The following is a 24,374-nucleotide window of genomic DNA, read 5'->3' on the forward strand; positions in this document are numbered from 1 at the left end:
TATGAAACCCGCAGGGAGTAGATTTAATCAGATTGGCAGGAAGAACATTATGATGCTGAAATTTCCCCACAGATGGACGGTTCTGGAGGAGAGTGATTCCTTGGGAGGAATTCAAGATGAGCATCTTTTGCTGGGCCTGCTAGAGGGTAGGGTCCAGTATAAGATGGATGATTGGACTAGATGACCCTTAAAATTCCTTCTGAGAGTGAAGATAGTCATCCTGATAGGCTCGAACGTGTCTGAAGGTTGTGGTTCCATCTCTGTTCCTCGCGCCGTCCACAAAAAGGTCTTGGTACACCCGGTGCTATTTTCTAGCAACACAAAATGAAGCTTCAGTCAGGTGTTTCTTTGACCCAAAGCCAGGTGACAGCGTTTCCTGAGCCCATGTGCTCCTTCTGCTGTGGGAGACTTAGAGAAAGGAGCTCTTGTTGAAATGGTTCTGGTGTCAACAGACTAGGGCCTGATGGGCCCTAGCTCCTCTTCCCAGCCCTTGAGTTGAGGCCTGATTAGCAGTAGCCCCCCACTTCCGAAGGGCGCCTCCCAGGCAGAAGTGCGCTCAGACGACAGGCCTCGACCCTCACCTGGAGCAGGTCGCAGCCTACGGCCCGTGTGTTTGTCTTTGAAGTCAGACTGCAGCCCAGCGGGCTCAGTGCTGGTGCCTCCTGCTCCATGGTTGCTCAGCACAAGCTCTAGTCTAGGAAGAGTGCCAGTCTTCACTTCCAGGAATCCTCTCTCCCTAAACGGGGCAATCTGCTTTAAATGCCTTCTCAACTGGCGCCTTCCCTACCTCACGATCGGCATCATTAAAGGAACTGGTTCACCTTTTTAACTGCTTGCACAGTGCTTGATCGAGGTGGGTGGCTGGAGCCCTTGGTGGGTGTGTGCGTGTGTTCATGTGGATGCGAGTGTACGTGTGCACAAATACCCTGTGCTTCGGTCCTCGAAGTGGTCATTTTCAGCAGTGTGAATAGTCATAGACCAGGGGTCTGGCTGCTCAGTCGGTAGAGCATGCGACTCTGGAGCTCGGGGTTGTGAGTTCGAGCCCCACGACGGGTGTAGAAGTGACTTAAAAATAAAATCGTTAAAAAAAAGTCATTGATATATATGAGTTTTACTTTTGTATTTCCTCTATGTGCTCAACCTAAAAAAAACCAAAAACACATGTTTTTTAAAGCAAGCTTGCTACTGTATGCACACAGCTTTTTGTATCTTGCTGGAACAAGTGCATGCTGGGCTGGGAGATACTCCTCTCTCTGCATGGCCCCAAGTCTGAATTTGCTTTATCACTCGTGGCATGTGGTATCCTTCTCCGCTGATCTTTCCCCTTCTGGTCTTGACCTCCTGGCCTCGGGCACACCACGGTGTTCCCCATCTACTGAGCTGCGGCTGGGCTCAGAGGACAGAGTGAGATGTGGGGGGCCTCCTGGGGTCGCTCATCCTCTGATTTCCAGTCCAGTGACAAACCGGCCCCTTCGGTTGAGCTCCTTTGGAACCTGGGTTTTTATGACCTGGCACGTGGTGTAAACCAGAGGCTTCTCTCCGGGTGCGCCTGTGACTGCCGCAGCCCTCTGTTCCATGAAGGCAGCCACGGTCCCCAGGCCCTTCTGGCTCAGAAGTCAGACCTGCAGCGACATTGGAGGCCAGTATGTACGAAGCTGTGCGCTAGGTGGTGTAATGGAAAGTGGAAGAAAAAACATAACCGTGCCTCGGGGGCACTTGAAGGACGGACAAGGAGACTTGGGACAGAGAGAGGCCCATCTGGGCTCTCCTGAGCATGGGGACAGACGCCGTCTGGGGGAGCACGCACTGGCAGGGTGCAGTGATTTCCTGGCAGTGGGGACGCACGTGTGCGCACGCCTGCCTCGTTGGTTGCCCAGACCCCCTCGGTGATGAAACATGATGTGCCCAAGCGTAGGCCCCAGCGGTGGCGGCAGACTCGGGGTCTCGGCGGGCTGGAGAGGCGGCAGAGGAAGCCCCGATTTCCCCCCGCAGAGCAGGTGCACCGCGAGCGTCGGCCGGCGGTGTGCATTCCTGCTGTGAGGAAACCCGGGTCTGTGAGAACAGGGATCTGCTTGATCAGAGGTGGCTTTGGAGAACCACGTCCTAAAAAGCAAAAGAAGCCTAAAGGTAGGAGGCCTGGGGGGATAGTGCGTGAAGTGGTCCTGACCTCAGGAGGTTCGCTGCGCTCAGGAAGACTGGGTTTCCCGCAGCTCGGGAGTGAGACGGCTGTGATTTGGTGCCGAAGGGAGAGGTGAGTGGGGAAGCGGGAAATCACACGCAGATGCCTCGAGTGACCAGAAGGCCTCAGACGGAATTCACGCGCCTGGGGAGGCCTTGCAGAGTCTGGCCGTTGGAGGTGACTGGAATCTGAGAGAACTTTCTTTTAGGTGGCCGCGTGCAAGACGGTTGTGGGCGTGGAGAAGAGCCGTGCGACGCATTCCATTTCGGGTGTCCCCGAGACCGCGGGAGGGGCAAGGACTGGGCTAGGAACCGCGGACATCTGGGGGGCGCGGCAACGGGGGGGCGGCGGGGAGGGAGAGACAGAGAGCACTTGGACTTCAGTCCCGGCTCCTCCAGAAGAAGCTGCTTCTGTGTGTGGGAGGGGGCAGCCGAGTGGGTGGGTCGGAGAACATTTAAAATAGTTCCACAGCGTGTGGGGGTGCCCACGTGTGTCTGGGGTCTCGGAGAGAGAAAGCAGATGGCTGGTGTCCCCAGCGCAGTCACACTTCGGTGTGGAAGCACCATTCCCTGGCCCCGAGGAAGCGCAGTTGTCTTTGAAACGGACGGCGGGTGTCACCACGATCCTCCCTCCTCCTCTCTTCTGAGGAAGAGCAAGAGCTGCGCCTAGACAGTGGTGCGGAATTTTTACTTCGGGGGAATTCCTCAAAGCATTGATCCGAGATGAACCTTCTAGCCTTCCTGTGGTTCGGGGGAGCACGCGAGAGCTGCTTCGGAGGAGTGTTCCTGGGAGTGGTGTGGTTCTGGGACTCACCTCGTCCAGCCTCTGTCATTTCTCGTCCATCTTCCGTCTCCCAAACTTGGGGTTAGTGCTTAGCACTTAATGATCATAAAGATTGGTTGGACCTGCAGAAATTCATGTTTGTCTGTCCATCCGTCCATCCGTCCATCCATCCATGCATCCATCCGTCCATCCAAATAAACCATTCATCAAACAAGGAAGCCTTCCCTAAAGGCCCCCAGCTGTCTCATCTCCCTTCTCTTGGGTAAAATTGGTAACAGCCCCGTCCACTTCAGTGCCCCCCAGGCACAGGAAATGCTTAGCTTACACTGATCAAGACAGGCTCCTGAGCCACTAGAGGGAAGGTGATTGCAGGTGGTGGTGGTGTTGGGGGTGACATTTGAACCAAATCAGGATTCGACCGGAGGAGAAAGCAGGAATGGCTATTAGGAAGGCAACTTACAGTGTCTGGTTCAACATATTAATTATTTCCCTTTTTTTTTTCTGATTACGTTGAATTTTTTTAAACTATGGGCATTCTCTAAATTTGGCTCTATTTATTCTGGTCATTATTTCCATTGAGTTCAATTCAACTAAGTATACCTCACTTTATGCTACAAATTATGCTTTGTCTTATAGTATGAACACATATACTATAATAACCAGTACACTACAAAAAAGAATTTAAGAACAGGAACGGGAAAAATACAGATATTATAAAAGTTCAAAACCAGGAGGAACAGTATCACAGGTCTGCGGTCAGCCAGTGGTCCTCTGCCTTGCTCTAGCTGAGCCCCCGATTGTCCCCGAGCTTCACGGGGTCAAACAGAAGGGGGGCGTGTGGCCAGTTCAGTAATTCTTGCTGCCAGAGAAGGAAGATATATTGAATCACTAAGAGAAGCAGAGTATTTGTTTGTTAACTTCCCCTACAACTTGGGGCTTGAACTCATCACCATGCGATCAAGTGTCACATGTTCTGCTACATGAGGCAGCCAGGTGCACACCCCAACCCTTTCTTTGAGAGGAAGAGAATCTTAAGCAGGCTCCGGGCCCAGTACAGAGCCCGACATGGGGCTCAGTCCCACAGCGCTGAGATCAGGACCTGAGCCGGAATCAGGAGTTGCGTGCTCTACCCACATTTTTAAACTAAATTTTGCTTGTGGGGTTTTTTTTTTATCTAGAAGAACCTGGTGGCCTCATGAACAGGGTGTAACATTCCCACAGCCGATGGACAGCTGGGTTCTCACAGCTCTTTCTCACAGTTGTCCTCATTGGAAGCTCAAGGCAGATCTTCAGAATGCAGCTGGGCAGAAGAAATTCTAGCCTTCAGCAGGTGTGGTTCGGGGCAGTGCTAGAACCCGAAACTTTCAGAACTGCTGGTCTCCATATCCAGTAGACAGCCTTCATAAGCATTACTTCTTTTAATAGATAAATGTGTGTATCTATGTATACTCAGATAATACTGTGTGTATGTGTGTGTGTGTGTGTGTGTGTGTGTGAATGTATGTGTATGTGGAGAGGCGGCTCAGGGATATATTCTTTTGCGGACCATACTGTGTTCTTGCTCACTGATTGAGGCTTTAGACATCGACCTGGGAAGGTTGACATCTTCTGTAGAAATTAAGGACTCTATTTGAAACACTCACAGAGGAGAGTTCTATTTTTGTAAATAGGATAATTGGGTGGAAAACTGTGCTAATATCTATCTTTATTTAACCACTCCCAGGGACAAAGCCTAACTGTTAAAACCATGAGTCCATAACCAAGAAACCACCATTTACCCAGGGACAGTGTCCTCCCTATACAGGCTGGCAGTTAAAAAGAATGGGGAAGTCAAAACAGCCAGACCAGTCCATTGCCTCAAGCCTATAGACGGAAGGTGGGAATGAGCAGGTACACCGATGCAGGGCAGTGGGGCGTGGGGGGGGGGGGAGGGGGGTAGTAAGTGATACCACCTACTGCCAGGAATGTTATATAGTAAAAAGATTATGGAAGAGGGTTTGGAGAAGTGACATGTGAGATAATAATTCTGTCCTGACCCAGTAATATTTTTCTCAGGTGACTTTGATGACCTGTGCTTGTACAGATTTGAGTGGTCCGTGGTAGAACACAGCCTAGTACAGCCAGCACACAGCACAGTGCCAGAGGGAGGGGTAGGAGTAGAAAGCAGAGAGAACAAGCCTTTACAGAGCTCCTGCTGTGTACTAGGCATATCATGACGTGGTTAGGAGTATGGTTTTGCCATCACAGGGACCCAGTTCCAGGCTCTAAGCCCAAGTTCTTTCATTCGAAAAATCAGGGCAGATGGTGCTTTACCTCACAGACTTGTTGAGAGGTGTTGCGAATATACCACCAACGCTCAGTAAAGGGTAGTTACTAGTTTCTTCACATCATGTGAGGTGGATCTCATGCTCCCCATTTTACAGATGGGCAGACTGAGCCTCAGGGATGTTAGTTAACTGCCTTGTCCACGATTTTTCATCTAGGAAGTCTCAAAGCTAGGATTCAAACCAGGTTTTCTAGCCCTGGAGGCTGTTGGTTTTTCTTTGATCCTTGCTACCCGAATTGATGACTAGCTCTCCTCTCCCACCCTGCGATGTTTAGGCAGTGAACTCAAGCACATTTCTGGGCACGCCGTGCTGGTGAATGACTTTCTGTTCTTTGTGCTCACGTCTGACAAGCTCAGGCAGTGGTTTGTGTGATGATTGTGGCGACTGAGCGCCCTGTGAAGGGGTCTGGCCCAGGACAGGTTTTCCCGTTTGGGGTTGGCCACGCCCCCTGGAGAACAGACCTGTGCAGTCAGGTCCTACCGCCAAGGAACACGGCCGAGCTTACCAGCACTGTGTTTCGTGACCGTGACAGTTGTCATAGTTCCTTTTGTGCTTCTGCCGAAGTCTGTGTTTCTGTCTTTGTCTTTGGCCCTTATTAAATCCAGTATGGTGGGCTTGAACTGACTTTATGTATAATGGAGATAGCTGTATGCAGTACAAGCTCCTGACTGGGGTTACCACCTGCACCCACAAAGCTGAGGAGCTGGTGACTTCTTACTGATCTTTTTGCATTAATAGAATAATGGGGAACAGATGGCGTGCTAGGAGGAGTGCTTTTTCTTGGAGGCTTTGAGGGCCTGTTATGGGTTGAACTGTATCCACCTCACCTCACCCCCCGCCCCCATTTATATTTGCAGTCCTAACCTCCAGGACCACAGAATGTGAGCTTATTTGGATATAGGGTCATTGCAGATGTAATTAAAGATGACTTCATACTGGAATGAACTAATCCTATATGACTGGTGCCCTTATAAAAAAGGGGAATTTTGGACACGGACAAACACACAGGGAGAACGGCATGAGAGCACAAAGGTGGAAGTGGGGGCGGTGCTCCTATGATCCAGGGAACACCGAAGATCACCAGAGACCGCCAGAAGCTAGGAGAGATTCTCCTCCACAGCCTCAGAAGAAACCAACCCTGCTGATGCCTTGATCTTGAACTCCCAGCCCCCAGAGCTGGGGGAGACAGCTGAACCAGTGCTGGGTAAGCCAGCTGGTCTCCGGTTCAGGGTCACAGCAGCCCTGGCGAATGCAAACAGGGCCAGCCCGTGGAGAGGTGGTGACTTCCCAACCCTGGAGAGAAACGGGAGTCACTCATATGCTCCGGTTACAGTTTCTATCAGAGTGTGGAGTCGGACGGAAGGCAGAGAGTCAGGAAACAGAGGGAAGACAAGCAGTACAGACAAGCAGACCGAGGTCTGAAGAATGTGAGTGCTGGTTACGTGAAGGGCCTGGCTCACGGGGTGTTTTAGGTGAAGCAGTTTGCCCCTGGGGGTTGGGGATCTGTTTTCCTCAAGAGTACAAGGTGACGGTTTATTAAAAAACTGCCTGCCTACAAGTGTCGGTGTCACCGTCCGGAACAGTGCTGTCGGATAGAGTGCTCTGCACTGACTGTGTTGTAGATCCACACTCACGAACACGGTAGCCGCTTGCCCCCTGTGGCGTTTTAACACTTGAAACCTGGCTGGTGTAGCTGAGAAACTTAGTTTTAAATTCTATTTAATTTTAAGTTAAATCACCACTGTGGCTGGCGGCCGTTGCATCGGACAGTGTGGAAGTGTGGATCTAGAACAGAAGCAGAGCATTGCCAGAGGAACCTGAGAAGAAGCAGCCTCAGCAAGGCTCCTGGGAAGGATGGGCCAACTGATCACCCTCATATGTGGTCTTGTCCTCAGCTGACGGGGCTCTGGTGTGAGTGAAAGTGAAGAACACGGCAGAATCTTCTAGATGCTTTACTGAAAAGATGCTTAATACAGGGCTTTGTTTGATGTTGCTCCTCAGAGCCCAGATACAATATTTAGTGCTGGGGCGGGGGTTGCAGATTAACAATTGTGGGAAGGACATGGGGAAGCTGGGTCTGTGGTCCAGGTAGACTGAGCTTGTTTTCAGGCCATGTGTGTGGGCCTTGAGGTGCCCTAAGGGACCAGTAGTCCCAGTGTCAGGACTGCAGTGATTTCCAGATGAGACTACCTTCTCTGGAGGCAGGGGGCCTCTCTTGGAGTCTTTGGTATTAGACTGGTTGGCTGCAGAGGCCCAGTACAAGGTCCTAGGGCCCCCTCGCCCCACCCCTGCATTGGCAGCCCCCGCACGGGATATGTGATCCCAGGGTGCTGTTATGGAGGGAGTGCACAGGGGACATTTTGGGATCAAAAAGGGAACCCCAATCCACTCATTATTATGTGAAAAAGAGCTCACCCCCTGAATGTTTTTGGCCAGCCCTGGACAAATGACTTGTCATTGTGTCACCACTGGCTTTGGCTCAGTGCCCAGTATAGTTTAAAAATCGCTTCTTTTTCCAGCTCTACATAGTTATCATTTTGATTTCACAGAGAAGTAAGGGTCCATCAGTCTTGGATTTTTCTAACCCCTGCGACAAATGATGGGTGCATGCAGAGATAGTGTGCGGCAGGACAGTGCCTGCCTCTCCCCACACTCCGCGTTCACTCTGGGGGACCGGTCTCAGAGCAGGGCAGGGGGAGTGATGGAAGGAAGGGGCGGCATGCTTGACTGAACGGGGAGCAGGTGGATGTTCAGCAGGAGTTTCTGGGTCTTGGAGGGCCGGGGTTTTGTTTGAGCAGAAACTGAGGAAAAGCTGCTCGTCAGCCTTCAGCACGTTTGGCAGCTGGTGTCACGTGCCCAGGACATGGGGGACACCAGTGAGCAATGGAGGCTAGTAACACTCATGCCCGTACGGTGCCCCCAATGGACTAGCCCACTTGAGCACCAACTCTCTCTTCTCCAAGAACTTGCAAACTCATTGTAGCCAGGATTAGACAAAGCAACGGAAGATACCAAGTGATGCAAGGTAATTTGCGATGAGCCCCATCAAGAGAAAACCCTGAGGGTCCCACGTGACCAGGGATGCCTTATTGGATCTGGTTTTTGAAGGATGGCCTTGATTTGGATGGGCACCTGGGATCCCGGGGTTGCTCCAGGCAGTGGCGCCCAAGGCACAGCTGGGGGACTGTGGGTGTCAAACTTGGTGAGACCAGAGCAAGTCACAGGTCACAGGTTTTTCCATTTGAACGTACGTACTTGACTGTAGTTGCCGTTGGCAGATGGAGAGTTCAGAGGGACTACCCTGAAATCATTAATAATTTGCAGATGTAGTCCGTAGCCGTGGTGTGTCGGTGTGCCTCTCCGTTCCAGCAGAATCCATGCAAGGAGCAGCTCACGGCCTCATCTGCTCTGCTCTTCCTGGCTCTTTTATTTAATAACCTCTCCATCACCTATTCATGTGAGGTCATTCATCTCTTCTTTTTCTGTGTTTAAATAGTCTTGGCTGCTACTTACTGTGAAGGACTTGTCTGGTTCGTGGGCGGGATCGACCTCAGTGCGGTAAACGCAGGGAGTCTAGGACACAGCCCGCTGCGCATGCGCACAGGAAGCGGACTCCTGCCCTGGAGCGCGGGAGGAGTTAGGGCGGGAGGAGGGGAAGGTCGGGATGGGCGAGCTTCACCCCGGCCGCTGCGGGGATGCCCAAGACAGGGATACAAGAGAAGAGTAAGTCTGTGGGGTGAGAATAGAGTAATGACCTCGATTTGGGACATTTTCAGTAGGAGACAGGACATCCCCGTGGAGACAGTTAGGAGGCATTAAAACTCCCCAGTTTGGGAATACTCAGGGCCCCATAATGCAGAGGAAGTTCATGTGGCTCCAGCTCCTCGGCTTAGCTTGGTAGGTGGCTCCCCTTAGAGTCACTGCAGATTGACGGGGGAACATTGCTCAAGTCTCCTGCGCCTTTATCCTCACACTTGAATGCTAAATCCAGAACTCCCCATTCCTGCCAAGTAGTTCAAAAGCTCTGAGGGATCCTTGGAACAGTCGCACCCTGGTGGGACTTTTCAGAGCACTCCTGGGGTTGGGAGAGAAATTTCAGGGTAACTGCAGAATAGTGTGAGCTATAACCGGCCTGAGTGATCTTCTGGCTGGGATCTGGATGTGAGACGGGTGTGTTTGAAGGCTGCCGAATACCTGTTGACCCGCGTGCCCCAACTGGGTGAACTTCGTCTACCTTTTGATTCCTGACTAATCGCAGTGAACAATGCACCAGCTTGTCTCCTGTAAGACGAGAGGGGTGCACGTTCCCACCAGCCTTGCCGCCTTGGTCGGACAGGTCAGTGGACTGCCTTGAAGCTCTGCTCATTCATCTGTAAATTGAAGGGATTTGGCGAGGTGCCCTTTAACACGACTTCCCACACTAGTGCTTTATGTCGGTCAGTGCCTGCCTTTGTCCAGGGAGTGCTATTTTTTTCCATAGGAACCGTTCTGCAGTTGCTAGTTAGCTGATCACCTTGGTGAGAAGCAGCGTGGAGGGGTGGTCAGAACGTGGCCTTTGGAGTCAGTGACCCAAGCTTAAAACCCCTCTGTCACACAGCTGGCTGTGCGACTCTTGGCCACTCCAATTCCTTGCCTAGTCCTCAAGTTTCCTCGCTGGTAAAAAGGGGATGATAATACCCCTTTCAGGGTCATTGAGTCATACTCTGCGTCAAGGAGCTGTGCCTGTGCCCCATTTTCAGCAGTTTTATTGAGATATTATTCATATGCCATAAGGTCACCCCTTTTGAAATGCCTTGCTTTGTACCCTGAACTCTGGGTTTTAGGTATATTCCCAAAGTTGTGCGTTGGTCACGTCTACCTAAGTCCAGAATATTCTCCTCACCCCAGAAAGAAAGTCTACACCCATTAGCAGTCCCTCCCCATCCTCCCTCCCCTTACCTAGGCCCTAGTAACCACTCACTACCTCTTGTCTCTGTGGACTTGCTTGTCCTAGACATTCTGTATAAATGGAATCATATCATAGATGGTCTTTTATGTCCAGCTTTTACTTGGTGTAATGTTTCCCCACCTTTTTCCTGTGATCAGCACTTCGTTCCTTTTTATGGCCAAGTAGTACTCCACTGAAATGGATATACCACATTTTTGTCTCTCCATTCGTCACCTGATGGGCATTTGGGCTGTTTCTGCTTTCTGGCTGTTACGAATAATCCTGTGAACAATTGTGTACAAGTTTCTATATGGACCTATATTTTCAGTTTTCTTGGTACCTCATTGTAGTTTTGATTTGCATTTTTCTAACAGCTAATAATGGTGAGCATTTTTCATGTGCTTGTTGGTATGTGTATTTGGAGAAAGGGCTATTCAAATTCTTTGCCCACTTTTTAAAAATGGGTTATTTGTCTTTTTATTGTTGAGCTCTGAGAGCTCTGAATATATTCTGGGTACAGTGCCTGACATGCACTTTTTTTTTTTTTTAAAGATTTTATTTATTTATTTATTTATTTATTTGTCAGAGAGAGCGAGAGAGCGAGCGAGCACAGGCAGACAGAATGGCAGGCAGAGGCAGAGAGAGAAGCAGGCTCCCTGCCGAGCAAGGAGCCCGATGTGGGACTCGATCCCAGGACGCTGGGATCATGACCTGAGCTGAAGGCAGCCGCTTAACCAACTGAGCCACCCAGGCGTCCCCTGACATGCACTTTTAAGTAGGCATGCAGTCATTGTCATTTCCTCTCTCCAGGCTTCTCACAGAAGCCTGTAACCTATGAGGTGACATTTAGAACTAATTGCTCAGATGCTGAAGCCCCAGTATCGTGAGTCTAAACCCCACCATTTTGTCTTCACCGGAGCTCTTCTTAGCATCGAGCAAGTCTGATGAGCCGTTCTGATCCTGGAGCCCAAATCTGGAACCTGCAACAGCAGGGGGTAGCTAGGGTCTGGAAATGAGCTCTGGGTGAATCTATGGGGATAGTGGCTATTTCTGTCTCTAACTCTTGGGCTTTTTTTCTAGATGGAGGCCTTAGGGGGGGTAATTGTGCAGTGCTTTTTTGTTTTTTGCTTTTTGGGTTTTTTGTTTGTTTGGGGTGTGTGTGTGTGTGTGTGTGTGTGTGTGTTTGGTTTGGTTTCTTGCTGCTCCTGTACCAGGTTATCCTCTGTTCTGTGCCGTGGGCATCTGGAAGTTGGGGCTGAGGACCACGTGGAGCTGTATCTGAGAACATTAGCTTCTTGCCACAGTGCCACCACCAAGATGAGTAGCATATTTTCCAAGAGTGATCTGGCAATTTTAAGTCATATATAAAAATGTCCCGAGGAAAATCATGGGTCTGCTATAAAAAGAAGGGAGTTTTATGGGAGACCTTTGAAGACCTGGAAATTGTTCTCTGTTCTGAGAACTGTACTTGGTGTCTCGAGATATCTAGACTTTGCTGCCCCTTCACCTTTGTACCTGTCATCCTCCTTCTGCACCCCTCCAGCCCGGCCTGTGTAACCATCCCTCAGGGCCCAGCAGGGTCTCTTCAGTTAGGACCCTCTCTTCCTGCGCTCCAGGGGGAAGGGTGCCTGCCAAGCAGTGAAGGCCTGGACTGCACCCCCTCCCCTGCTCCCACCCCAGAGAGCCATCTCCACCAATCTGTGAAACTGCCAACCCACAGATTTGCCCTAAAGACTCAGATGTGGCTTCGAAGGGTCACGGACAGATGATATTGATCCCTCCTCTTAAGTCCGACAAGACAGGTTGAAATCTCGTTAATGCCCAGAAAATTTGCTTTGGGGGAACAAAGCCAGCCCAGTTGCATTTGGATTGGATGTTGCTTACTTATATTAAAAAGTCAGGAAGGGATGGGAGGTACCTCTTGGTACGCTCGTCCTTTATAGGAACGACTGTCCACAGGGGGCTGTCTCTGGCTCCTTTGCTCCTCTGAACATTTATTTGGACCTGCCTCTACCTGGCCGCCCTCCTGATGATTTCACAGAGAAGCGAAAGCACACCCTGCCCTCAAAAAGTGTGCCATCTAGTTGGAAGGAGGAGATGAATCAGATAATTACTCAGTGTTAGAGCTGGGAGGGTCCTTGGGGATTATCAGTTCAGTATTTGCTAATCTCCTTTCTTGACCAAGAATACTTTGTGTGGAGAAAAAAACCTGTTTTCCTTTGGTAAAGACCTTTGGGTCACAGAGTATGTTGTGTGGCCCCCTCTTGGAGATGCATAGTGCTTTGAATCTCATTTTTTTCTTCTTTTTCCATAATAAGTATTAATAGCTCACACAGGACAGCGCGCATACTTCGAGAAACATTGTGTCTTTCACAGACAAGGAAACCTGTGTTCAGAAATACTAAGTGACTCGGTCACAGTCAACAACACAGAGCCAGACTTGAAACCAAGTTTTCTAACTCTTGATCCATTGCTCTTTTTACAATTAATAATCTTGTCACGCTTGAATGAGGGTGTGTGGCATTGGAAATGTCATTTATACTACTAATGACAAAAAGGCAGGCTTCAGAGTAACGCTGCAGTGCATAGGAGCCCGGTTCGCCATTTGACTAGCATGTGACCGTGGGCGGCTGAGCCTGTTTGTCTCTCCGAGTGTTTTGCTTCTTCTGTAACGTGCGGATAACAGTAGTGACCTCGAGGGGCAGTTGTGGGGATTAGTTGAGACAGTAAGCATGAAGATCAAGTCTGTGTTTCTTTGCCTGCTCTCAGCAGCCCAGGCCCCATTACCTAGGACTGGGCCCCATTACCTAGGACTTTTGTAAGGCTGAGCATATTAGACATCATGAGTGAATACAGATCATAACTGATATTTATTGAATGATGGCAGGAAGAATGAATGAGCAGGAGTTAGGAGTAATTACTTGGGAGCATTCAGAGCTATAGGGAACCGCTGTTTGGGGAGCTGAGGAAGAAATGATAGAGAGATGGGCTAGAATGTGTAGATCGACGGGGGCCCTGGGGACGGCTGTGGCCAAGGTAGGACATATCCAGCATCTCAGGCCAGCTGCCTGCCTTTTCTCCATCCCCACAGCACAAAACCGTGGTCGAGGTCTCTTTATGAAATCGGCAGCCATTGGCCTTTGGAATAGAATTTATTTTAAAAGGTTTGGCAACAGAGTTGGTCCTGAGGCGGGAACAGTGACGGACGGTGGACCACGGCAAATGGACAGACAGTGCAGAGCGCAGGGCTCCCTCTGGCTCCTGGGGGCTCCCGCAGTTCTCACGGGAGCAGAGTGGGGAGCCGGCCATTCCAGGACATCTCTCCTTCCCTTCTCCGTAAAAATCATCCCTGCCTCCCCAGCCCATCTTCCCAGCCTCAAAACTTGGTTAGGTAGCGTTGGAATTCGGACTTCTGCCTAGCGGTTCGGTCCGGCGCCCCAACATGAAGCTCAGGCGTCTGCTCACCGCCAGCTCGGAGGGGCCACGTGCCCGGTGGGGCATCCCGGTTGCATTGGGGCTGGGCCTGGCTGCCTCCCGGGCTCCCATCTCAGGGGACTGGTCCCTGCCCTCGTTCTGGGAGGTCCCAGGGATAACAGGCAGCAGGCCCCAAAGGGCCAGCCTTTTCGACGTCTGGATTTTTTGTGGCCCTTGCCCCCGGCTCTAGGCCCCCACCCTGCCGGGGTGTCGCCACGCTGTTCTAGGAATACTGTCTGGGGGTAAATAACTCCCCCCGAGGCTCTGACCGGGAGCACCAACAGCTTTGCCACGGCGTGGGGACAGCCCGCGAGCACCAGCTCGCCCCCCCGCCGCAGCTGCCCCCGCACAGAGAGCCGCCTCTTCGGCGGCCGCGCCAGGTGCCGGCTCCTGCTCCGCGCCGGGATGACTGAGCCCGAGGCTGGTGGCCAGCGAGGCCCGGCTTCCCTCGCTTATGTCCCGCAAGTCCAGCAGAGCCTGCCTCCTGCTTTGGATGCAGACTGCGGTAGCTCACAGCTGACAGGAGGGCGGCCGTGTCTGTGGAGCGGCCATCTGCGGGCTTTCACGGGGACCGCTCTGTGGCACAGCTCCTGGGGACGTCGGGACACCGCGTCAGAGCCCAGGGTGGCCGCTCCTCCAGCGGTCAAGCCTGGAGGGGCCACACGACCCAGCAGCTCCACTGGGAGCTTGTGCCCCGGAGAGCGGCAGACATCATCCCAGCAGACTCCGGTCCACGGGCTCACAGCGCTGTGCACGGCCGCAGCCCAGGTGGCCCTCCGCTGAGGGGCGGGTGAACGAACGAGCCCTGTCCGCTCGGAATATTATTTGGCAATAAAAAGGCAGGCAGTGCTGACTCATGCAATGACACAGGTGAACCCTGAAAAAATTATGTTAAGTGAGAGAAAACAGACACAAAATGCCACTTGTCGTACGGTACCATTTGTATGAAATGTCCCAAATAGGCCAGTCCATGGAGACGGAGAGCAGGGGAGAGCTTGCCAGGGGCTGGGCGGCGGGGGAGAGCGGGGAGCGGCTGCTGATGGGCGGGGGGCTCCGGCGTGAGAAAGTCTGGCGTTGGGTAGTGACGGCGGTCACACGCCAAAGGCGCTTAAAACCACTGAGCTGTGCATCTTCAGAGGTTGACTTTTATGGGATGTGAATTTTATGTCGACACAACTGTTCGGTGAAAACTGCCCTGAACTTGCCGTTGTGGTCAGGTCCTTCGTGAACCTGTGCAGGCTAAGGGTCGAGCGGAAGGAGGTGGGAAGGCCCCCAGCAGGGGAGGAGCAGCACTGATCCTGCGGCTGGAAGGCGGCGCAGGTGATGCGTTTGGATGACACATTGGGGACGCACTGAGTTTTCTGTGGGATGTACTGTGTTCGCTCAGAATTTCAGGATGCCTTGAACTTCCTCACCCCAAGGAAGTTCTGGCTGGATCCTGTTAGATTTCATTGATTAATTAATGTTCACCCTCATACATTTAAAAATGTATATTTTGTTGAGAAATAATTGTAAGCTTACTAAAAATGTGCAAAAACAAAAGACTAGCGCCATACCGTTAGCCAGACCCACCAGTTATGATTTTACCCCATTGCTGCTTGCGGGGATGCACACTCGCTCACTCTTTGTCGCGTGTGCGTGTGCGTGTGTGTGTGTGTGTGTGTACATACACATCTCTATTTTCATATACGTGTCCTGCAGGGAATGATTTTGAGGGTATGTTCGAGGTGTCATGGTCCTTTATTTCTACACCATCGAATACACGAGCCACAGGCTGTTTAAATTAGGATGAAATAAAAAGTAAAAGTCGGTTCCCAGCCACGCCGGCCACATTTTCATTGCTCAGCATCTCCCTGAGGCTAGTGGCCCCTGTGCCGGGCAGCAGAGGTCAGAGAGCCTTGCCGGTATGACAGAGTTCCAGCGTGTGGTGCCACTTTCCCCCGAGCGTCCTGCATGTTTCCTGAGAGCGGGGTGCCCTCTCTGCAGTGCGGCACAGTCACCGTTAGAGAACGTGACACTGATGCAAGAGCTCGTAGCTAACAGTTTGTATCCCAGTTCTGTCAACTGACCCAGTCATGTTCTCATTCCTCGTGGAATGAGGTCTTTGGTCCCGTCTATGGCCCCAATCTGTGTGGCTTGTGCCCAGGGGAAGCGTCTGAGCTAAAGATGCCAAGCTTTGATGCGGGTGATCCTTCGCCAGGGCCCTTCTTGCCGCAGACTTGACGCACGTGCTGGGGCCAGCTTGCATCTCCCCGGCTCAGAATTCTTTTGGTGTCTGTCACTGGTTAACTCACGGTACCATTTCCCTCGCCTTCTGCACCGACAGTCAGTCTCCAAGCAGGTGGGGCTGTCTCTTAGGTCGGCAGGAAAGGTTTCCTGTGAGTAAAAGGAAACTGGCCTGCCAGCAGGCACCGTTTTTCTTTGTTCTGATAACTTTTCCCCAAATTTCAGCCTGCATCTAAAAAGAGGCTTGTCTTGTTCCTCGTTTGTTTTCTGTTTTATGGCTGAGTTGTGATCCCACAGCTCTGAGTCATTTGGTGGAACCCAGGAACGAGGGGGCATGGAGGAGCTTCCTGCCCCCAAGTCCTTGTGCGCGGAGGCCAGGTCTGTAGGCCCAGCGCTGCCCCTCACACATCCCAAGCTCTGCCCACCATGACCTTGGCCATTGGCACCTCGCTTACTTCCAGGCCTGGGGAGAGACCGACTCTTGATGATTCTCGTCCGTGCTCTGGGTGAGGAGTGGGGGGGTAAAGAGCAAATTGCAGAGCGGTTTCTGCTTTGGAACTAACTGGTATTAGAGCTTATTCTCCCCAAGAGTCCTGGTGACTTAATGGGATTTTACGGCATGAGTAAGCATAGGAAGCAGGTTCCCGGGCTGCTGACCTCACTTCCATAGAGGCCCCACCTCCCCCCGAGTAATTTCTAGCATTTTGTGGGAGTAAGAGCTGGGGAACGAGAAATCAACAGGTTTATTCTTCTGCTTTGCTTGTGTTTGCCCCTTAGAATGTGTTCTCATACTCTCTCCCACCTTTGATTTGGATTCAGCATTTCTTAGAAGAAAAGAATACTTAGCAAGGTAAGAGTCACTGAAGAACGCGGTGGGATTCCTATATGAGCCATATAGTTTGAGCCAAGAAAGAAAAGGGAAAAGGATTCATGCAGAGAGAGTGGAAATGGAGCTGATGGTTCATTTTCTGCTTAACTAAAAAGGAATGAAAAGGGCTTGGCTGGCAGGGTCAAGACCACAAGGCGAGCAGTTGAGAGCCATGTGGCGCTGGATGCCGGGGAAGTTCCGTCCTTCACCACCTTTTGAGAACTGACATACAGAGGACTTTGAGCCCTGGGTCCGCTTGGCACACTTTGCGGTGGGGGGTGCGGGGGCAGTAGATGGAGTGTATGTACTTGATGCTAGTGAAAGACCAGGAGCTCTCAGGGCATCTGCCATCAGAAGGAACACAGAAATTTGGATGGTCTCCCTTAATAGCTCGTGTGTAACAAGAGCTATCCTCATTGGCTAGATGGTTTGATTGACCTATGTGCTTCTAGAAGCATCACTCCAGGGCTGTAGGTCCCTGTCACTTCTGGACCCCCAGCCTCAGGGTTAAGGTGTTACTAGTTCCCTGCTCATGTCCTCCCAGCTACAGGGGGAGAGCATCTTCTTGGGACAGTAACTGATCGAGTGTCTAAGAGCAGATTTCATTTTAGATCAGCTCTGACCTTGGAGATCCACTCACAGGGAATCTGGGAGACTGGAGGGGTCTCTGCCACAGTGACCTGTGAGCATCCTGGTGATTCAGAGAGCCCCCATGCCTGGCCATGCACCCTGGGTCATGCCTTCTTCACCACTCCCAACCAGCAAGGGCCCCTGGTTCTGTCATCTGTCGCCCCGGCTGGGCAGCATGCCAGATGTCTCTCCTGTCCTCTCCCTTCCCTACCGGTCATCAGGCATTACACTGCTGCTTCAGTCTCTTGTCTGTGGCCTTGGCTTATGTTGCACCAAGTCATCCTTTTGTTCAGGATCTCACCCCTGACAGGTGCTTCTCCACCAGGGCGGGCTGGGAGCCTCTCGGCCCCAGGCCCCGCAGGCCGAGTTCCACTCCGCCGCCGGACTGTTCCTCTCCTTCCCTACAGACACCGCTCCTGGCTCCCCGCGGCCTGCAGGGTGAAGCTGAAACCAGACCTGCCTGCGGCTCGTCTTTCCAGACGCACGTGCTGTTCCCTGCGGGAGCCCTCAGCTGTGTGCAGGCACCCTGTTCTTCCTCGTGTTCCCTTCAGATAGGGCTGCTCCTGTCGGATCTGAAGTGATCTTATTTTTATATGTATCTGCAAAGCAGTCCAGGTCCTTGGGGAGGTCGATGGCTTGTAAACCTTAAATAAAAACATTTAGTCTTATTCCCTAGCAGAGATATGTGTCTTCTGACGTGCTGGTCTCACTGCTTAAGATCACCCCTGCTTTGTCTTGGGATGCTCTGTCCTGGGCTCCATCCTCCCTCCGAACCCCACGACATAGCCTCAGTAACAGTTAACAGTGGCCCCTGCGGTCAGTTACTTGTTCTCAACATTCCCTGTCTCCTCATGCTGTCCTTTCAGCCCTCGGGGTGCTGCTTGAACATAGTAGGCTCTCAGGACGTTTCTGGATGCCCACCATGGCCTCTCGAACCCTCCACCTGGCAGACCTGAAAGTGTGACTTCATAACTACATCGAGGATTATGAGGTTCTGAAGGACTGACTTGTAGTAACTAATCCTCTAGAAGACTGATTGATCAATCTGGATCGTTACAGAGAGAGGCTAGGCACGCTTAGGTATTTCCTTCTCGGTCAGAGAAGCCTTTGTGGAATCCCAGTAAGACATCAGATTGCTTATGGAACATAGAATTTGAGCAAAAGGTATTATGTATTTTTACAGGTAACTATAAATTATGAAAATGCTCTCTAGGGATATTTCTCTCCAAAGAGCCTGAATCAGGCCCCTGAAATCAAATACCCTTTCTCTCCCTTAACAATGAAAAATTTCAGACTTGTTTATAGTCTTCACAGACGACTGCCACTTACCATTGTAACATCACTCCTCTTTGGTATGTTCAGCACGTTACAGTTCCCAAGTTTATAGATATTCCCCTTAATGACATTTTAGGATGATCACGTTTGAGTCACCAGCATGACAGCACCTTAAATCTTGGTTTTGTAATTCCTGAGCATTCCTTCTTTTGGGATCTACAGACCTCTGTTCCTAGGTCAGTACGGCATAGCCGCACCCGAACACTGTGTGCGTCAGCTCTAGGGGTCTCGGTCTAAAACTCCCTATAAGTAAGGAGTCCGGAACAGTGTCTGTCCATCCATTAGTGAATCAGTGGTACCCTGGGTGTGGGAGCCAAAGCTATTTTTAAGTCCATTGCTGACTTCAGTGATAAAGAGGGTACAGAATGTGCCTTGCCAGATTTGTGAGCTTATCATGACTAATACCCATGATCATTATGATGTCAGAACTTGAGTATTCTTTACCAAGAACATAAGCATTGCATCATGCATTGAGGGGCAGGGCGCAAGAAGTGCTTTTCCCAGGAGAAAGGCCGCAGAGGGCATAAGCTGCTGCTCCTGGTAGGGTGCATAAGCCTGAGCGTGGCCACGCGGAGCTCCCGTGGCCGGTGTGAAGAGCAGCTGCCCGTTTTGGGCACTAGGATGTCATTTGTCTCCCAAGTTTCTAGACCAAATAAGGCCTGTGGGACGGAGGGTCCTGTGGCATCCCCTGGTTTGGGAAAATTACTGGGTGGGGGTTAGCGGGTGCGCACCGGAAATCACTAACGTCTTTGAGGATCGTAGCTGTTCCACGAAGCTTTTCCGCAGGGCACGGAAGTGACGCCTGAATGTGGAAAGTAGGGATTGAACCACTTAGGACTTTTAAAGCCATCTCGAAAAACATGTGCTCTGCTTTTGACGGGCGAGCGTGATAAGCATCAAAATATATTTGCAGTCGACCTCACTGATTCAGACTCGTGTGGGACAGCAGCCTGAAGGAGGATTACGGTGCTCGCTGGAATGGGCTGCGTTCCGCTGCGGCCACGAACAGCCCCGCTGCTCAGGGACTCCCAACACGAGGCGTGTTTCGCTACCGTGCTGCTGGTGTGCCTCGTGGGGGCTTGGCTGGGGTCCCTGCCGCTCATCCTTGCCCATTTCTCCGTCTTCAGGCTTCGGAGCCTCCACCCGGGTCATCGTGGGCAGATCACACGCAGGCTCCGCAGAGCTTCTGCCCAGAAACGACACTTGACACGCACTTTTCACTGGCCGAAGTTAACCATGAGGCCAAGGCTAGCTCTTCAGTTCTGTGGCTTGGGGTATCTGAGTCATGGCAGGGGTTTTCAAAGTGAAGGGCTCAGGACACTTGATGGGCAAACAGAAGAAAATGTTGGAAAAACATACATTTTTAAATCATCCTTTAAAATTTTCTGTTTTTTGTGCTTTTAGTAAGCCTATTATGGTAGTAAAATAGCACGTTTATAATTTAGTAAAAGTAAATATCTCCTATATTAGAAGTGTTCAGTTTTTTAACCAAGTGCTCAATCCAGAAAGAGGATAGTTTATGTAATAGATACAAACCTGCAGTGAATATGTTGTACCTAGAAACTGGGTCCCATCACCTCGCGCCCATCTGAATCGCCACCTTCAAAAAGACAACAGGTGCTGGCAGGGGATGTGGCGAGATGGGAGCCCTCATGCACTCCTGGGGAGAATGTGAATTCAGGTGCAGCCACAATGGAAGCATTATGAGGGGTCCTCAAAAAATTAAAAATACAGCCACCACATGACCCAACAGTTCCACTACTCGGTAGTGTCTCCAAAGAAAATCAAAGAATATATGCACCCCTGTGTTCGTTGCAGCAGCATTTACAAGAGCCAAGATACGGAAACAACCTAAGTGTGCATCAGATGGTGAATGGATAAAGAAGACGTGACACACACACAGACACACACACACACACACACACACACACTGGACTGCTACTCAGCCATAAAAAAAGAATGAATCTTGTCACTTGTTACAACATGAATGGACTTTGAGGGCATTATACTAAGTGAAATAAGTCAAACAGAGAAAGACAAATACCCCATTAGTTCACTTATATTTGGAACCTAAAATTCAAAAACCAACCAACCAAAACAAAACCGAGAATCACAGATACAGAGAACAGATTGGCTTTTGTCAGAGGGGAGGGGGGTGGGGGGGTTGGCGAGGGGGATTAAGAGCTACAAACTTCTAGTTATAAAATGAGACATGGGCGTATAATGTATGGCTTGGGAAGATGGTCAGTGATACTGTATTAACGCTAAGGTGACAGACAGTAACTAGACTAGCTGGGGATCATTTCCCAATGTATGCAAATGTTGAGTTGCTGTGTTCTGCACCAGACACGAATATTGCCTATTAGTTATACCTCAGTAAATTAAAAAAAGAAAAGGAACTGCATCCTAGTTATGACCAGGGTTACAACTTTTTTTTTTTTTTTAGATTTTATTTATTTATTTGAGAAAGAAAGACAACGAGTGAGCAGGTAGCCCGACGTGGGGCGCCATCCCAGGACCCTGAGATCATGACCTGAGCCAAAGGCAGATGCTTAACCATCTGAGCCACTGAGGTGCCCCAGGGTAGAACTTCTGTAAAAAACGTTTTTAGGTAAAGTGGGTAAAATACAGGCTCTGTGTCTGTATCTTCTCAAGCTCCTAAAATTTCCTGGGCGTCCTCTATGGGAGTCATTGGAAGTTGCTTTCTTCTTGACCAAACCTGCCTTTCCTCCTGGAATCGCATTTGAGATGAGTCCCATTTCACTGTTTTTCTATTGTCCTTTGTCCGTTGGAAAATAGCATACTGGACCCGTTGTACATGGCGGGCACTGTGCTGAGTACTGGGAGCACCGGTTTTCCAAGATGCGTTGTATGTTAGGCCTTGGAGAACCAGCCGACTCTCTGTCCTCCCTTTCCACGAAATACTTGGTCAGGGCTTGCTTCCCGCCAGGCACTGTTCTAAGCACTTTGAGTATGCTCACTCCCCTAACCCTCTCCAGGACCTCCTGAGAAACTGTTAACTGCCTCCATTTCACAGATAAAGACACTGAGGCATAAAGAGGCTGTGTAGCGTGCTGAGGCTGCACAGCCAGCAAGGGGCAGAGCCCCGGCTGCTGGGAACCCAGCCACCATCTGGGATGAGCTCCGGGAGTAGAGACCAGTGGTAACCCCCTGCCGGCAGGTGCCTCCCTGCATTAGAAGGAAGGACACAGACAGGTTCTCCTGACCGTTGGCCATGCTGAGGGTTCCCCCGGGGCAAGAGCCCACATGGTCAGATCAGGCTCCTCCGCTCAGTGCGGCATGTGGGTGGCCCAGCGCTATGGTCGTTGGCTGGTGACCACACCAGAACCGGTTGGGTGACCATGACTCAGAGCATAGAAACATCCTTGCAGCAGACCGAGGAGCCTGCTTTAATCTGCGCAGCATAGACCCGGCCCCTGGCTGCCCCGCCAAGGGAGCCCTCCACCAGCTTGACACCCGCGCGTCCCCGCATGAACACCTGCTGGGGTGACGTGAAGAAGACCGCGTCGCGTGGATGTGGTTCTCGCGTACAGAGCACAGGGTCGCGCTGCTCTGTGACTCCCCGCGAGCTCCCGGTCCGCTCGCGCTTGCCCAGCCTGTACTCACCGTCCTTACGGCTCTCCTGTCTCCCTGTCCCCTCCCATGCCCTTCCTCCCAGAGTCCCCCACCTGCTTTCCACCCGTCTCTTGGACTTTCCTTCCTTGGTGTCTCCCCACCTCCGCTCCTCTGTCCAGCCGTAGGAACGGCACTTCCTCTCCCTTCCCCGGAACGATCTCTAATTGCGTTTTGTCAGATGTCAGGCACAGTGACAGAGGAGCCTCAGCAGCGAGCCGAGCGAGCAGAGCGGCTGTTGGGAGCGGCCGTCTGCGGCAGGGCAAGGGGCCGTGGTTTCCGCGTCCTCAGAAGAGGGCGGGCCGGATCCCCAGTCTGCACAGGACCCAAGGGAGAGGCCTGCGTGCGCTTGGCATCGGAGTGTCCCCGTCTGCATGACTTCTTCCACCAAGGTCTCTTCGAGGGGAGATAACAGCCTCGGAGAGAGAGGCTCAAAGACATACATAAACATTGAGTCGGGGAGGCAGCGGACAGGTGCGGCCGGGGGCAGCTTGCGGATGGCGGGCCTTTGTCCTGCTTGCTTCGTCGCGCGGCACGCAGTTGAGGCTGGACCTGGGCAGGTCTGGGGAACCGCCGGCCTGGCCCCTCCATTGCTGGTGCATGGCCGCTGAGCACACAGCGAACTTTTGCAGGCTTTCGGTGCCAAGTTCTGTAGTTTTGAAGTCAGAACGTGGGTCCTGATGAGCAAATGCATTTGTGCACGAAGAGGAGGTGTTTTGTACCCTGGCGGGAATGGTAACTAAAACAAGGGGTAAAGCTCAGGAGGCTTCTAGTGCTTTTCAAGCAGGAGGAGGCAGAGGCGGACCCTGAGGGAGTCCTCCAGCGTGACCCTGCAGTTGTTACGGATACTATGTCACAAGTTGCAGACATACACGTTTTTTCACTGAAATACGTCTCAAATTGTATGACAGTGTGTTAGGTTCCTAGTCATAGTAAAGTACCCCAAAGTGGCTTAAAACAAGACCAGTTTATTCTCTCATAGTTCTGGAAGCCAGAGGTCTGAAATCAAGGTGTCAGCAGGGCCAGGCTCCCACTGAAACCCTGGATGGGGCCTTCTTTGCCTCTTGCTAGTTTCCGATGGCTCCCGGAGGCCCTCGGCAGGCCTCGGCTCACGGCTGCTGCTCACAGACCTCTGTCTCTGTTGCCGGATGGAATTCTCTGTGTGTCTGTATCTTTCCTCCTCTTCCTGTAAGGACACTGGTCATGCTGGATTAGGAGTCACCTTAATGGCCTCATCTTACCTCAGTCACATCCACAAAGATCCTGTTTCTAAAGGAGGACACATGTGCAGGCATCGGGAGTTAGGACTCCAGCATATCTTTTGAGGGGGCGCATGGTAATAGAGTTACATGGAGGAATGGAACTTACATACTTTCTTGGTGTAGAAGGGAATTGGCAGTGGCACAGTATTAGAATACCAAACGGAGAAGAGTAAAGTAGGTTTCCAGTGCTGATGTCTCAGCCTGCCAAGCAGTTCTGGAGGTGAACCCACGTAAGCTCAAAAAGACAAATCCATTGTGGGCTGGGCATGGAATGAGTAAGGGTTAAGTAAGTAAAACACTTGATTTTACTTTGCAACATGACACCAAACATTGAAGAATAACTTACTCTATTTTGCATAAAAATAGTAAAAAGCCTTCCAGATTTTTGGTCTTGAATTAGACTTTATAAGACATTTCCGAAAGATTGAGAAGTTGATGGGATGCCTGGGTAACTCAGTTAAGCATCTGACTTCAGCTCAGGTTATGCTCTCAGGGTCCTGGGATCGAGCCCCACGTCATGCTCCACACTGAGGGGAGTCTGCTTGTCTCTCTCCCTCTCCCTCTGCCCCTACCCCTGCCTCATGCTCTCTCTCCCTGTCTCTCTCTCAAATAAATCTTTAAAAAAGAAAAATTGAATGGGAGGCTCCCGTAGCATTGCCAGACATATACCTAGCCTCCCCAGTACCTGCTCTAGCTCTGGCTGACTCGTTTCTTGAGGCGGTCAGTCATG

At 51.3% G+C, this 24,374-nt stretch overlaps 1 protein-coding gene and 2 long non-coding RNA genes across 10 annotated transcripts in view; 2 read left to right on the forward strand and 1 right to left on the reverse strand.

Annotated features, from left to right (window-relative positions):
• The window catches only part of HIPK2 (homeodomain interacting protein kinase 2), a 173,946-nt gene that overhangs the window by 21,373 nt on the left and 128,199 nt on the right, over nt 1-24,374 (forward strand). The window lies entirely within an intron of this gene.
• LOC116569612 lies at nt 14,409-24,098 on the forward strand. The gene is made up of 3 exons (XR_004277105.1): nt 14,409-14,419; nt 19,470-19,472; nt 21,232-24,098. It is a non-coding gene; the product is annotated as an uncharacterized LOC116569612 (long non-coding RNA).
• Nucleotides 15,368-19,129, reverse strand: LOC116569607. Its single transcript, XR_004277100.1, has 2 exons — nt 18,744-19,129; nt 15,368-18,058 (listed from the first exon to the last, which is right to left on the reverse strand). It is a non-coding gene; the product is annotated as an uncharacterized LOC116569607 (long non-coding RNA).

Source organism: Mustela erminea, chromosome 11 (genome assembly GCF_009829155.1).
Source record: "Mustela erminea isolate mMusErm1 chromosome 11, mMusErm1.Pri, whole genome shotgun sequence".
In the NCBI taxonomy this organism is placed as follows: domain Eukaryota; kingdom Metazoa; phylum Chordata; class Mammalia; order Carnivora; family Mustelidae; genus Mustela; species Mustela erminea.